Here is a 15877-nt window from a genome sequence, read left to right as displayed (position 1 = left end):
AAATGAATGGCAGCCATATAGTCATGACAGCTACAAGTTTCATGGACTTTCATGTCTTGCATCTTTGGGTATGCCACAGGCATGGTACTAAAAAACCCAATTTAACAAAAGCGTTCAGCAGTGGAGGAGCTATAATAACTGTAAGCTTTTGAGTTCCACCTCTGCTTTTCGTGTAACCTTGGTTAAGTCAAGTCAACAGCTCGTAACTTTAATTCCTCATTTGCAAATCAGAGATAATGGTCAACTTTCCTCCTAACAATGGTTTGTAGAAAATGAAATAGTACAAATTTTCAGAGATGGAAATACGTTTCTGATGTAGATGTTTTGATTGAAGGAAATGCTACATGAAGTACATGTAGCCATCTCTAGAAAATTTTATATAATAAAACTGGTTATTTTGCCTCCAGGAGAATATTCTCATTTTGGACCACCTACTCCAGACACATCCTTGATTTGGGACCTAACAGACTTATTTTTAACAAATTTTGTTGAAAGGGGTCTGTTGATGTGTTAGGGGCTGTATAGTCCAGAAGCTTTATATCTGAAACAAGATAGACCTTGAGAATACTAATTAATAAGCTTCTACTCGTTGAGTGGTCTCCTATAGGCCTGGAGGAAACCTAGATGAATCACAGACCTATCCACTTTCTTAAGTGCTAAAGCCCTAACTATTTAAAACACTAACCAAGGGAATTCCCTGGCAAGTGGTTAGGACTCAGCGCTTTCACTGCCCAGGCTATGTTCAATCCCTGGTCAGGGAATGAAGATCCTGCAAGCCTCTCGGTGCGTCCAAAAGAAAAAGAAGAAAAAAACACTAACCGAAAGGTAGGTTGTGGTTCTTTGTGCTAAAATAAAGCACTTGTCCTATTGAAAAGCCTTGGGAACTTAGGCTGAAATGGGAAGCTCAAGTGAATTGTATGTACCTAATTTTGATTAGCAAATTTGAAGAATTTCTATGACAAGGCCACATAAAATAATCCATGCTTAAAAAGTTACTGATTCTCCATTGTCCTCCATCCCCTTCCCTTCAAAAATGCAAATTTATATTTTCTGGTTTAAACTACTTCTGTATCTCTCCAGTGTCTGCTGGGTCCTCGGTATGCTTACTTATCAAGACCTTGGCTGAGCTCTGTCCTCTCTCCAGAACTCCAACCTCAGAACACTTGAGTCTCCAGTTCTCTGTCCTTGAGTTCTCTTCAATCCATTTGTTGCCTTTCTAAGGTAATCTTTTAAAACTTGGTTCTGGGGACTTGCCTGGTGGTCCAGTGGTTAAGAATCCACCTTCCAATGGTAGGGGACTTGGGTTCCATCCCTGGTTGGGGAACTAAGCTCCCACATGCCGTGGGGCAACTAAGCCTGCATACCACAACTATAGAGAAGCCCGTGCACTGCAACGAAGACCCAGTGCAGCCAAATGGCTGCATATTTCTCAGTCTTAACTTTGGTTGACTATCAATTTAATATGCTAAATCAGTGTTCATACCAGCCTCACCATTTTTTCATATCAAAGTGTTTACTATTTAGTATTTTTCTTTCAAGTATTTAGAGTTTTTGTTTTTGCTTGTTCCTTTTGCTGGTTATTACAAAGCTGCAGTGAATGTTTTTGTACATTTATCTTCATGTACTCGTGTTCCTGTAGGATAAATTTCTACATGTAAAATTACTGCATCAAAGGGATCAAGTGTAAAATAGTGTCAGTTTGCCTCCAAAATATTGTAATTTATATGCCAACTAATAGTGGTAAGAGAAAGCTCCTGTTTCAGGAACTGTCCTACTTCTCTTTTTATTAGCATCTACCCCAGCCTCTTGTTAACACAGTTAACACATGGTAGTTGTTTTTTTTAATACTAACTTGAATTAATTGGTTTTAAATTCGATAATTTTCCCTTTCTACTTTTTGAAATTCTGTAGTCAAGATGTACAAGAGGATTCCAGTTTATCAGTACAGAACTGAATCATATTCAAGATTATACACTCCCACCCAACCCTGTGCTACTACTCCAAAGAGGGAATTTGAGTAGAAAAAGATAACTTTTCTTCAACACACTATATACCACTAGGTGCTGGAAAATACAGATCAATGACTCCCACCCCAGGTTTGTGCAGAGAACAACTTGCACGGTTGTAAGCACGGCGCTGCACCTCTGTGGTTCTTAATTATGGTCTACTATCATTTATTGGAAAATATGAAGTAGTAAGCCTAAAATGATAATTAACATTTATTGAGCACTTATTATGTGTCAGGTGCTGTTAACTTTTAGTCAAAAACCCTTTCTAACAAATACTATTATGCCCACTTTATATGTGAGATGCACGGAGAGGTTAAGGAACTTAGTCAATGCCATTCCAATCATTAGGAATGCCTTTAATGCTAATGCTTTATGATTCTGAAAAGTGCAAGCTACTCTATGTTGAAACATTTTCTTTTTTTTTTTTTTCCCCCAGCTTATGTATTTATTTATTTTTATATTTAGTTTTGGCTGTGTTGGGTCTTCGTTTCTGTGCGAGGGCTTTCTCTAGTTGGCGGCGAGCGGGGGCCACTCTTCATCGCGGTGCGCGGGCCTCTCACTATCGCGGCCTCTCTTGTTGCGGAGCACAGGCTCCAGACGCACAGGCTCAGTAATTGTGGCTCACGGGCCTAGTTGCTCCGCAGCATGTGGGATCTTCCCAGACCAGGGCTCGAACCCGTGTCCCCTGCATTAGCAGGCAGATTCTCAACCACTGCGCCACCAGGAAAGCTGGAAACATTTTCTTAATAGCCTGAAGATAATTCTAATCTTGTTGAAATATGTGGTGGTGGATATATGGATGTTCATCGTATTTTTTTCTGTATGCTTGAAAATAATCGTAATTAAAAGGTTTATTTTTTTAAAGCAATAGCATGCTATTTATTTTGCTTTAATTCTGTGTTCTTTATCTCTGAAAACTTCTAAGATCGTTACAACATTGTTGATCAACAAGCATTTGGGGAAACCCACTATGGGCACTTGTTAGATGGCCAGGAGAACTCTAGGGAACAGAAGATCCAGCAGCAGCTGCCCTCAGGAAGTTTACAAAGTGAACTTCAAACCTCACACCCTCCTGGGATGAAGGTCTTTTTCTCTTTTAAGTCTCTTTTGAGGAAGGGGAAATTCAGGGAAGCGCTAGTAGAGATCTCAATAGAAGATGAGAAATATGGAAATTATGAAGACAAAAGCTGCAAAGTGGAATTTGAATTTATGGAAGAGAAATCATCCCCCTCCCTTCTGAAGGAAGCAGAGAACAGCAGAAATAACAGCAGCAGAGACCTACCCCTTGGTAGGTAATAGAGTTGTTAGTACAGCTGCATCCCATTGTACCCTGTATCCTCATCCTAAAACTGCTCTCCAACAGCCTTTGAACCTTGGCAATTTTTTTTTCTTTTTAATAGCAGTTATTACCATCTGGTGATCACAGCAATCACCAGTGTTTAGGTTTTTTGTTTTGGCTGCGTTGGGTCTTTGTTGCTGCGCATGGGCTTTCTGTAGTTGCGGCGAGCGGGGGCTACTCTTCTTTGCAGTTCGCGGGCTTCTCACTGCGGTGGCTTCTCTTGTTGCGGAGCACGGGCTCTAGGTGCGTGGGCTTCAGTAGTTGTGGCTCATGGGCTCTAGAGCGCAGGCTCAGTAGTTATGGCACACGGGCTTAGTTGCTCCACAGCATGTGGGATCTTCCTGGACCAGGGATTGAACCCGTGTCCCCTGCATTGGCAGGCGGATTCTCAGCCACTGGGCCACCCCTGAGCCTTGGCAATTTGATACTCACTTGGAGCCATGCTGTGTCATAGAAGTGTGGGGAAGCCATCTTGTGAGTTCTTGGGGCCTCAAAACTCCTGCCTTCTTAACCTGAGCCGAGAAGCAGAGAAGCCCTTGGTTTCATAGCAAGAGTGAATGTTAAATGTGCCTGACTCCAGGGGAAAAGAAATTGGTCAGACAACAAATGCATCTATTTATATCCTGTAATCTGCTGGGCCAGCAACATGCTAATAACCAGCTGGGCACAATGGAGAGGCCACAAGCCGACTGTCAGAATGGGAAGATCCCTACACTAGTGGTCAGTGAAAATAATCCGCATGAAAGTGCTGCATAAGCCAAAAAATACTGTATAAAGTATCCTTCCTGTTAGTATGAGCTGGTTTCACCACTTACTAGTTCATGTCCCTGGACAAGTAAACCTGTGCCCTCTTGGAGCCTCAGTTTCTGCATCTATAAAATGGAAATAATAGTTCTCTGTTTATCTTAGGGCTCTTGGAAACTCAGGTGAGATCATTTATGCAAAAATTCCTTGTAAACTGGACAAATGTAAAGTATTATTACTCAAAATCTGTTCTAGTTAAAAACAGTAAGACTCGAGAATTATGTATGCCAGGGGAGAAGTCAATGGGAGGGATTGGGGAACCTTGTGTGGCAGCCACTAGCAAGCCATTTACCATTTATCCCTTTCTGGGTACACGGCTTGACCATATTCCTCAGCCTTCCTTGCAGTTAGATGTGGCCATGTAACTGAGTTCCAGCCAATGGAATGATAATGATGTACACCACTTGGAGGCCTGGTCCATAAAATCCCCCACTGCACTCCTCAATGCCCTGGCACCCTGCTGTTGGCTTGATGCAGACAAACACAGTAACCTTAGAAGCCAGTGTTAAGATAGAAAAGCTACAAGGTAAAAGACACCTGGGGCTCTGAATCACCACCAGTGGCTTGGAGAAGAGCTACCCACTGATCTAGAACTTCCATTTTGGACTTTATAGAGGAAGAAATAAATTTTTGCTACACTTGGGCCATTATATTAGCTTGAACCATATGAAACTGCCAATATTTGACTTCTCTACCTATAAAAATGATAATTTCATATGATTTAACCTATTAGATATTGTTTGTTTCAGCAACGAGTGCACCCTTAATAACACCATCTTAGATAAGGTCAACCTTTTCTATTTTATTTTACTTTTTAAATAATTATTATTTTTAAAAATATTTATTTGGCTGCACCAGGTCTTAGCTGCGGCATGCGGGATCTTTGTTGTGGAGTGTGGGATCTTCGTTGCAGCGTTCGAACTCTTAGTTGTGGCACATGGGATCTAGTTCCCTGACCAGGGATTGAACCTGGGCCCTCTGCATTGGGAGCCCAGATTTTTAGCCACTGGACCACCAGAGAAGTCCTTTAACCTTTTTTAAAAATTGAAGTATAATAAAGATGTTTAAAAAAATAATAATAAATAAATAAATAAATAAATAAATAAATAAATAAAAATTGAAGTATAGTCAATTACAATGTTGTGTTAGTTTCAGGTGTACAGTAAAGTGATACATTTATATATGTATTCTTTATATATATGTTCTTTTTCAGATTCTTTTCCATTTTAAGTTATTACAAGAGACAATGTAGTTTCCTGTGCTCTGCAGTTGGTCCTTGTTGTTTGAGGAAGTCTTTTAAAAACCATGTTCTCGGGCTTCCCTGGTGACGCAGTGGTTGAGAATCTGCCTACCAATGCAGGGGACACGGGTTCGAGCCCTGGTCTGGGAAGATCCCACATGCCGCGGAGCAACTGGGCCCGTGAGCCACGATTACTGAGCCTGCGCGTCTGGAGCCTGTGTTCCGCAACAAGAGAGGCCGCGATAATGAGAGGCCCGCGCACCGCGATGAAGAGTGGCCCCCACTTGCCGCAACTAGAGAAAGCCCTCGCACAGAAACGACGACCCAACACAGCCATAAATAAATAAATAAATAAACCTGAAGTTTAAAAAACAAAACAAACAAACAAAAAAACATGTTCTCAGAGGTGTGACGGAAATTGGGATTGCTGAGCCCGTGGATAGTAAACAACTGCCTGCTTTTGGTTCAGATTCTGATGTAAAGATATTTGATTTGCTCCACAGAACTCTGGCCCCCATAGTTTTTTTTTTTGTTTTTTTTTTTATATTTATTTTATTTTATTTATTATTTATCTTTGGCTTAGTTGAGTCTTCGTTGCTGCGCACGGGCTTTCTCTAGTTGCGGCGAGCGGGGGCTACTCTTTGTTGCGTTGCACGGGCTTCTCATTGCAGTGGCTTCTCTTGTTGTGGAGCACGGGCTCTAGGCACGCGGGCTTCAGTAGTTGTGGCACGCGGGCTCAGTAGTTGTGGCTCGTGGGCTCTAGAGTGCAGGCTCAGTAGTTGTGGCGCACGGGCTTAGTTGCTCCGCGGCATGTGGGATCTTCCCGGACCAGGGCTCGAACCCGTGTCCCCTGCATTGGCAGACGGATTCTTAACCACTGCGCCACCAGGGAAGCCCCGCCCACATAGTTTTAATTCATTGTCGAATCGAAAAAGTTGAATTCATTGCCGAATCAAAAATAACTGATTGTCATGCAGTCAAAATATTTTTCTTTTTCATTTGTTTTTTGACCTTCTAAGAATCAACATAGCAAAGAAAAAACCTAAAACCAAGCTAAACAAGGCCAAAAGAACAGAACCTCTTTAATAGATAAATAATTAAGCTGTTTAGGTCTTGAAAGAGACAGAAATTTATAATTATGCAGGGAGGAGTTCTTTCTAAAATATAGGAAATTCAGAAAATGGGAAAAGGTTGATAAAATTGACCACATAAAAACTTGTATGGCAGATAGCCTCAACCACCAGAGGGCAGACAACAGAAGCAAGAAAAACTACAATCCTGCAGCCTGTGGACCAAAACCCACAGTTACAGAAAGATAGAGAAGATGAAAAGGCAGAGGGCTATGTACCAGATGAAGGAACAAGAAAAAACCCCAGAAAAACAACTAAATGAAGTGGAGATAGGCAACCTTCCAGAAAAAGAATTCAGAATAATGATAGTGAAGATGATCCAGGACCTCGGAATAAGAATGGAGGCAAAGATTGAGAAGATGCAAGAAATGATTAACAAAGACCTAGAAGAATTAAAGAACAAACAAACAGAGATGACCAATACAATAACTGAAATGAAAACTACACTAGAAGGAATCAATAGCAGAATAGCTGAGGCAGAAGAACGGATAAGTGACCTGGAAGACAGAATGGTGGAATTCACTGCTGCGGAACAGACTAAAGAAAAAAGAATGAAAAGAAATGAAGACAGCCTAAGCGACCTCTGGGACAACATTAAACGCAACAACATTCGCATTATAGGGGTCCCAGAAGGAGAAGAGAGAGAGAAAGGACCAGAGAAAATATTTGAAGAGATTATAGTCGAAAACTTCCCTAACATGGGAAAGGAAATAGCCACCCAAGTCCAGGAAGCGCAGAGAGTCCCATACAGAATAAACCCAAGGAGAAACACGCCAAGACACATAGTAATCAAAGTGGCAAAAATTAAAGACAAAGAAAAATTATTGAAAGCAGCAAGGGAAAAACGACAAATAACATACAAGGGAACTCCCATAAGGTTAACAGCTGATTTCTCAGCAGAAACTCTGCAAGCCAGAAGGGAGTGGCATGATATACTTAAAGTGATGAAAGGGAAGAACCTACAACCAAGATTACTCTACCCAGCAAGGATCTCATTTAGATTTGATGGAGAAATCAAAAGCTTTACAGACAAGCAAAAGCTAAGAGAATTCAGCACCACCAAACCAGCTCTACAACAAATGCTAAAGGAACTTCTCTAAGTGGGAAACACAAGAGAAGAAAAGGACCTACAAAAACAAACCCAAAACAATTAAGAAAATGGTCATAGGAACAAACATATCGATAATTACCTTAAACGTGAATGGATTAAATGCCCCAACCAAAAGACATAGACTGGCTGAATGGATACAAAAACAAGACCCATATATATGCTGTCTACAAGAGACCCACTTTAGACCTAGGGACACATACAGACTGAAAGTGAGGGGATGGAAAAAGATATTCCATGCAAATGGAAATCAAAAGAAAGCTGGAGTAGCTATACTCATATCAGATAAAATAGACTTTAAAATAAAGAATGTTACAAGAGACAAGGAAGGACACTACATAATGATCCAGGGATCAATCCAAGAAGAAGATATAACAATTATAAATATATATGCACCCAACATAGGAGCACCTCAATACATAAGGCAACTGCTAACAGCTATAAAAGAGGAAATCGACAGTAACACAATAGTGGGGGACTTTAACACCTCACTTACACCAATGGACAGATCATCCAAAATGAAAATAAATAAGGAAACAGAAGCTTTAAATGACTCAATAGACCAGATAGATTTAATTGATATATATAGGACATTCCATCCAAAAACAGCAGATTACACGTTCTTCTCAAGTGCGCACGGAACATTCTCCAGGACAGATCACATCTTGGGTCACAAATCAAGCCTCAGAAAATTTAAGAAAATTGAAATCTTATCAAGCATCTTTTCTGACCACAACGCTATGAGATTAGAAATGAATTACAGGGAAAAAAACGTAAAAAAGACAAACACATGGAGGCTAAACAATACATTACTAAATAACCAACAGATCACTGAAGAAATCAAAGAGGAAATCAAAAAATACCTAGAGACAAATGACAATGAAAACACGACGACCCAAAACCTATGGGATGCAGCAAAAGCGGTTCTAAGAGGGAAGTTTATAGCTATACAAGCCTACCTAAAGAAACAAGAAAAATCTCAAGTAAACATTCTAACCTTACACCTAAAGAAACTAGAGAAAGAAGAACAAACAAAACCCAAAGTTAGCAGAAGGAAAGAAATCATAAAGATCAGAGCAGAAATAAATGAAATAGAAACAAAGAAAACAATAGCAAAGATCAATAAAACTAAAAGTTGGGTCTTTGAGAAGATAAACAAAATTGATAAGCCATTAGCCAGACTCATCAAGAAAAAGAGGGAGAGGACTCAAATCAATAAAATCAGAAATGAAAAAGGAGAAGTTACAACAGACACCGCAGAAATACAAAGCATCCTGAGAGAGTACTACAAGCAACTTTATGCCAATAAAATGGACAACCTGGAAGAAATGGACAAATTCTTAGAAAGGTATAACCTTCCAAGACTGAATCAGGAAGAAATAGAAAATATGAACAGACCAATCACAAGTAATGAAATTGAAACTGTGATTAAAAATCTTCCAACAAACAAAAGTCCAGGACCAGATGGCTTCACAGGTGAATTCTATCAAACATTTAGAGAAGAGCTAACACCCATCCTTCTCAAACTCTTCCAAAAAATTGCAGAGGAAGGAACACTCCCAAACTCATTCTATGAGGCCACCATCACCCTGATACCAAAACCAGACAAAGACACTACAAAAAAAGAAAATTACAGACCAATATCACTGATGAATATAGATGCAAAAATCCTCAACAAAATACTAGCAAACAGAATCCAACAACACATTAAAAGGATCATACACCACGATCAAGTGGGATTCATCCCAGGGATGCAAGGATTCTTCAATATACGCAAATCAATCAATGTGATACACCAAATTAACAAATTGAAGAATAAAAACCATATGATCATCTCAATAGATGCAGAAAAAGCTTTTGACAAAATTCAACACCCATTTCTGATAAAAACTCTCCAGAAAGTGGGCATAGAGGGAACCTACCTCAACATAATAAAGGCCATCTATGACAAACCCACAGCAAACATCATTCTCAATGGTGAAAAACTGAAAGCATTTCCTTTAAGATCAGGAACGAGAGAAGGATGTCCACTCTCACCACTATTATTCAACATAGTTCTGGAAGTCCTAGCCACGGCAATCAGAGAAGAAAAAGAAATAAAAGGAATACAAATTGGAAAAGAAGAAGTAAAACTGTCACTGTTTGCGGATGACATGATACTATACATAGAGAATCCTAAAACTGCCACCAGAAAACTGCTAGAGCTAATTAATGACTATGGTAAAGTTGCAGGATACAAAATTAATGCACAGAAATCTCTTGCATTCCTATACACTAATGATGAAAAATCTGAAAGAGAAATTATGGAAACACTTCCATTTACCATTGCAACAAAAAGAATAAAATACCTAGGAATAAACCTACCTAGGGAGACAAAAGACCTGTATGCAGAAAACTATAAGACACTGATGAAAGAAATTAAGGATGATACCAACAGATGGAGAGATATACCATGTTCTTGGATTGGAAGAATCAACATTGTGAAAATGAGTATACTACCCAAAGCAATCTACAGATTCAATGCAATCCCTATCAAATTACCAATGGCATTTTTTACGGAGCTAGAACAAATCATCTTAAAATTTGTATGGAGACACAAAAGACCCCGAATAGCCAAAGCAGTCTTGAGGCAAAAAAATGGAGCTGGAGGAATCAGACTCCCTGACTTCAGACTATACTACAAAGCTACAGTAATCAAGACAATATGGTACTGGCACAAAAACAGAAACATAGATCAATGGAACAAGATAGAAAGCCCAGAGATTAACCCACGCACCTATGGTCAACTAATCTATGACAAAGGAGGCAAAGATATACAATGGAGAAAAGACAGTCTCTTCAATAAGTGGTGCTGGGAAAACTGGACAGCTACATGTAAAAGAATGAAATTAGAATACTCCCTAACACCATACACAAAAATAAACTCAAAATGGATTAGAGACCTAAATATAAGACTGGACACTATAAAACTCTTAGAGGAAAACATAGGAAGAACACTCTTTGACATAAATCACAGCAAGATCTTTTTTGATCCACCTCCTAGAGTAATGGAAATAAAAGCAAAAATAAACAAGTGGGACCTAATGAAACTTCAAAGCTTTTGCACAGCAAAGGAAACCATAAACAAGACGAAAAGACAACCCTCAGAATGGGAGAAAATATTTGCAAATGAATCAACGGACAAAAGATTAATCTCCAAAATATATAAACAGCTCATTCAGCTCAATATCAAAGAAACAAACACCCCAATCCAAAAATGGGCAGAAGACCTAAATAGACATTTCTCCAAAGAAGACATACAGACGGCCACGAAGCACATGAAAAGATGCTCAACATCACTAATTATTAGAGAAATGAAAATCAAAACTACAATGAGGTATCACCTCACTCCTGTTAGAATGGGCATCATCAGAAAATCTACAAACAACAAATGCTGGAGAGGGTGTGGAGAAAAGGGAACCCTCTTGCACTGTTGGTGGGAATGTAAATTGATACAGCCACTATGGAGAACAATATGGAGGTTCCTTAAAAAACTAAAAATAGAATTACCATATGACCCAGCAATCCCACTACTGGGCATATACCCAGAGAAAACCGTAATTCAAAAAGACACATGCACCCGAATGTTCATTGCAGCACTATTTACAATAGCCAGGTCCTGGAAGCAACCTAAATGCCCATCAGCAGACGAATGGATAAAGAAGATGTGGTACATATATACAATGGAATATTACTCAGCCATAAAAAGGAATGAAATTGAGTCATTTGTTGAGACGTGGATGGATCTAGAGACTGTCATACAGAGTGAAGTAAGTCAGAAAGAGAAAAACAAATATCGTATATTAATGCATGTATGTGGAACCTAGAAAAATGGTACAGATGAGCCAGTTTGCAGGGCAGAAGTTGAGACACAGATGTAGAGAATGGACATATCGACACCAAGGGGGGAAAACTGCGGTGAGGTGGGGATGGTGGTGTGCTGAATTGGGCGATTGGGATTGACATGTATACACTGATGTGTATAAAATTGATGCCTAATAAGAACCTGCAGTATAAAAAAACAAACAAAACAACTAATACTAAACTTTCATTGGGTTATTTGTATGGAAATATGTTAATATAAATGTTTCAGACTTTACATGAAATTTCTAAAAATCTTATATTTGTATTTGTATGGAAATATGTATGGAAATATGTTAATATAAGTGTTTCAGACATTACATGAAATTTCTAAAAATCTTATATGTTCTGGTATAATGTTATAAGTAATAATCCTAGTTATTACTTTAAAATGTATATCTCAGAAATAACTAATTTTCTTGTCAACTGCATTATTATGAACTTTCATCAAATCTTTAACCGTGGTCATTTTTAAGTCTTTTGTCATTTACAGACAGTTCTGGGTGTACTCTGATGATTTTGCAAATATGTTCCTATAAAAGGGTTTCATCTTCAAGAAATTCATGGAAAAGACTCTGACAAGTACAGGTTTCTGGTAACTGACTGTACTGCTGAACTGAATGAATAAGCATTTTCAGAACTCTAATGAAAAACTGATGAACTCATAAAAGTGCTAACAAAAGATCAAGATGAAAAAAAAAAATTAATTACATGGGACTGAGTGAACTGATGAGGATGAGTATAATTTTTGTGACTTTCTGTCTGAATTTAAAAAAAAAAAAATCCCACAATGACTCAGAGGCAAAGAATATACAAATCAATTTTCACTGCAAAGTAAAGGAGCTGTTACAGTGGAGGATTACTGGACTGAATGTCAACATTATGACATAGTATGAGTGTGTTTCATGTTTGGTAATTGCAATCATTGTTGCTTTTGTTATGGTCATCCATGTACAATGCTTGGTGTCAGTCTATTTATCCCTTGTAAAAATAAAATACAGTGTGTGTGTGTGAAAAAAAAAAATAGACTTTTTAAAAAAAAAAAAAAGAACTTGTATGGCAAAAATAGTGTAAAATAGTCAAAATATGACAAGGAAATGGTTTAATATGTAAAGAGGTTAAATTAAAAATAAAAAGATTAAAAAATACAAATAACAGGTAATCCTAGAAAGAGTATACAAATGATCAATAAACATAAGAGGAGTTATACCCAATCAAATTACCCTTATATAATAATAATACCCAGTGTTCACCAGATTGTCGGAAAACAGACATACATTATAGGTAAGAGTATAAACTGGTAGAAGCTTTCTGGAGGGCATTTGCTAACATCTATTAAAAGGGCTAATCAAGCAATGATATTGCTAGTTTAATGTACAAATATAGTCATAAACATCACTAAGATGTAGGTACTAGGATATATATTATAGCATTGTTCATATAGTAAAACAAACCAGAAACAACCCCAATAACCCATAAATAAGGGCCAGTAAATAATCATATGTCCAAAAACTGCAACCATTAAAATACAGAAAAATCTCCCAGGTACCTATTTAGTAGAAAAAACAAAGTGCAAAACAGTGTGAAACCATTTGTGTAAAATCTTTGAAAGCATATGTATGTAATTCTTTTCTTTTTTTCCACTGGACCCATCTACAAGAAACTATTAACAGTTGCCACCTTTGGAGAGAGCAATTGGAGATTTGGGGATCAGAGGATAGGGAGACAGATTTTTGCTTTCCATTCCTTTCTGTATTGTTCCATTTTATAAAAACCATGTGCTTATGTTATTTTTCACATGTATTATTTTTATTTTTTTAATATAAAATAAAGCCATAGTCCAAAGGTACCACAATGTACGTTTTATCTAAAGCTATGATACCGGCTATTTGTTTTGTTGTTTATTGGTTTAATTTTTTCCCTGCAGAGGGCAGGAGGGCTATATATTTTTTGTTAGCTTTGTGGTTTCACCAGTGTAATCACCAAGGCTTTTCAAATAAAGAACAAAGTGGGGAGTGTAAAGTAGGAATGAACAAATTCTTTGAGATTCATCAGTTCTCCACATATTCCCTCCCTTAGTCCCCAATTACTAGTCTTTATACTTTAAGCTGAGAAATCACCCTATGGTTTTTAAGGTATTAAGGTCTCATCCCCATTTTATTATTTATTTATTTATTTATTTATTTATTTATTTATTTATTTAGGCTGCACTGTGGGGCACGCAGGGAATTGAACCCACACCCCCTGCAGTGGAAGCAGTCTTCACCACTGGACTGCTAGGGAAGTCCCTCATCCCCATTTTATAGCAGAAGAACTAGAATCACAGAAGAGTTATGGTGACAGAATTGTAAGTCCAGCTTCCAACTGTTTAATATAATGGGAGAAACCTAATGTTTATGAAATGCTAGACTGGGGACCTAAGGGTTGTAGTAAGTGTAAATTAAGGAAGATGATCTGATTTGATCTTATATGATCTGTAATAATTTGAAAGAAAGCATAAATAGTTATTAAGATTTTGTTATTCATTCTTTACTTGTTCTAGATGTGCTTTTCTTTCTCATGGTCTTACTTAGAGCTTTCCTCCATCTCTCGTCAATTCTTAGAATTGGGTTTTCTTTCCTCTTCCCAAATCACAGATGTTTTCCCACCCTGTGAAATGTAGTGACTGGCTGGCCAGAGCTTACCATAATTGTGTTCTTCTGAAGGAAATCCTTTCTTTAACTGCCGGGAATTTCAGGCTCCAAACTGGGAGGTGAAGGGAGAAGGGGCAGGAATGCGGGGAGGTGGGAGGGGCAGATTTTTGGCATACCACCAGGTAATTGTCTTCTTTTCCCTTCAGCCATCTGAAGGTGACTGGCTGGAGGCCAAGGATAAAACCACAGCCTCCCAGGGCTGGAAGGGACAGACTTTCAGGAATCCCTGGAGGTTGAGACCAGTCATTTCCCTCCCTACAGACAGGACCTCTTTAAACCACAGCCTAGCCTAACTTTAATGCTTTCCAAAAGGAGAAATCATATAAACTCCATTGATCACATATCCCAGTGTTAAAAACAGTATCATAAAACCTTTTATTTCATCTAAACCACAGTTTGGCAAACTTTTTCTGCAAAGGATCAGTAAATATTTTAGGCTTCACAGACCATATGCTCTCTTGCAACCATTTAACTCTGCTCTTGTTATGCAAAAACAGCCATAGATAATATCTAAACAAATGAGCTTGGCTATGTTCTAATAAAACTTTATGGACATTGAAATTTGAATTTCATCTAATTTTACATGTCACGTAAAATAATCCGTTTTTTTCCCCAGCCATTTAAGACTGGAAAAACCATTCCTAACTCATGGTCCATTCAAAAACAGGCAGCCGGGTAAGGTTTGTTGACTCCTGACCTAAACCACTGGTTTTCAAACTGCTTTGGCAAGTCCTCTGAGGGGTGAAAGAGCGGTTTGTGCTAAGCTGTCCCCACTCAGGCTTCCATTATCCATTCCCCTTTTCTCTGTTTTATATATTGAGCTCCCAGGTTTCGTTTTATTTAAAGAAGGTGTTCCATTGCCAAAAGTTTAAAAGTTACTGATCTAACCGGCATCTCCCTTTTGCAACTTAAGCATATTTTCTTTTGCTCTTCCCTCAGTGGAGATGAATAGTTTGTTACGTAACTCATTTTAAGGGCCTCTCAAGAAATAATCAACCATTCAATCTTAAATAAGCCTTGTCTTTTCATCTACTTCATAAGTCTGTCATAGTTTGCCAACCCTTTATTTTGCTTTTTTGATCTTTCTCCCCAAGTTCTCAAAGTCCTACAGAATTCTACAAAGTGAAGTAATACTTCACAAGGAAGAGTACCTTGCTGCATATCCCAGCATCTTTCCTCTGTTATTCAGGATGGCCAGCAGCGCCGTGGCCTGAGGGAGAGTCCAAATTACGCTAGAAGAAAGAAACAAGTGGCAAGACCAAGGAGACTGTGCTTGGAGTCCGGTCTGAGGACAAAGAGAGTCCCTACGTGGGGAAAAAAAGAAGTCCTGAAGTCAGAATCTAGGAAAATCTTGAATGGACAAGAAACAAAGTGGTAAGTAGGTAAGAGCAATTTAGGATGGGTGCCACGAGGAACACAGGGATGCCTCAAGATCATCTCCTACGCCTCCCTGATACACAAATAATACATGTTCATCATAGCATATATATATACTAAAAAGAATTAAAATCACCCATAATCCTACCACTCAGAAATAAGAACTTAAAACTTCGGTGTGTGTCCTTCCAGAATTTTTTCTATGAACATGCATATGTATACATTTTATACATTCAGTATTGCTACTTAGATGTCTCGTGGGCAACTCAGATTCGCC

Source organism: Eschrichtius robustus, chromosome 5 (genome assembly GCF_028021215.1).
Source record: "Eschrichtius robustus isolate mEscRob2 chromosome 5, mEscRob2.pri, whole genome shotgun sequence".
Lineage (NCBI taxonomy): Eukaryota > Metazoa > Chordata > Mammalia > Artiodactyla > Eschrichtiidae > Eschrichtius > Eschrichtius robustus.
This window is presented reverse-complemented; position numbering follows the sequence as displayed.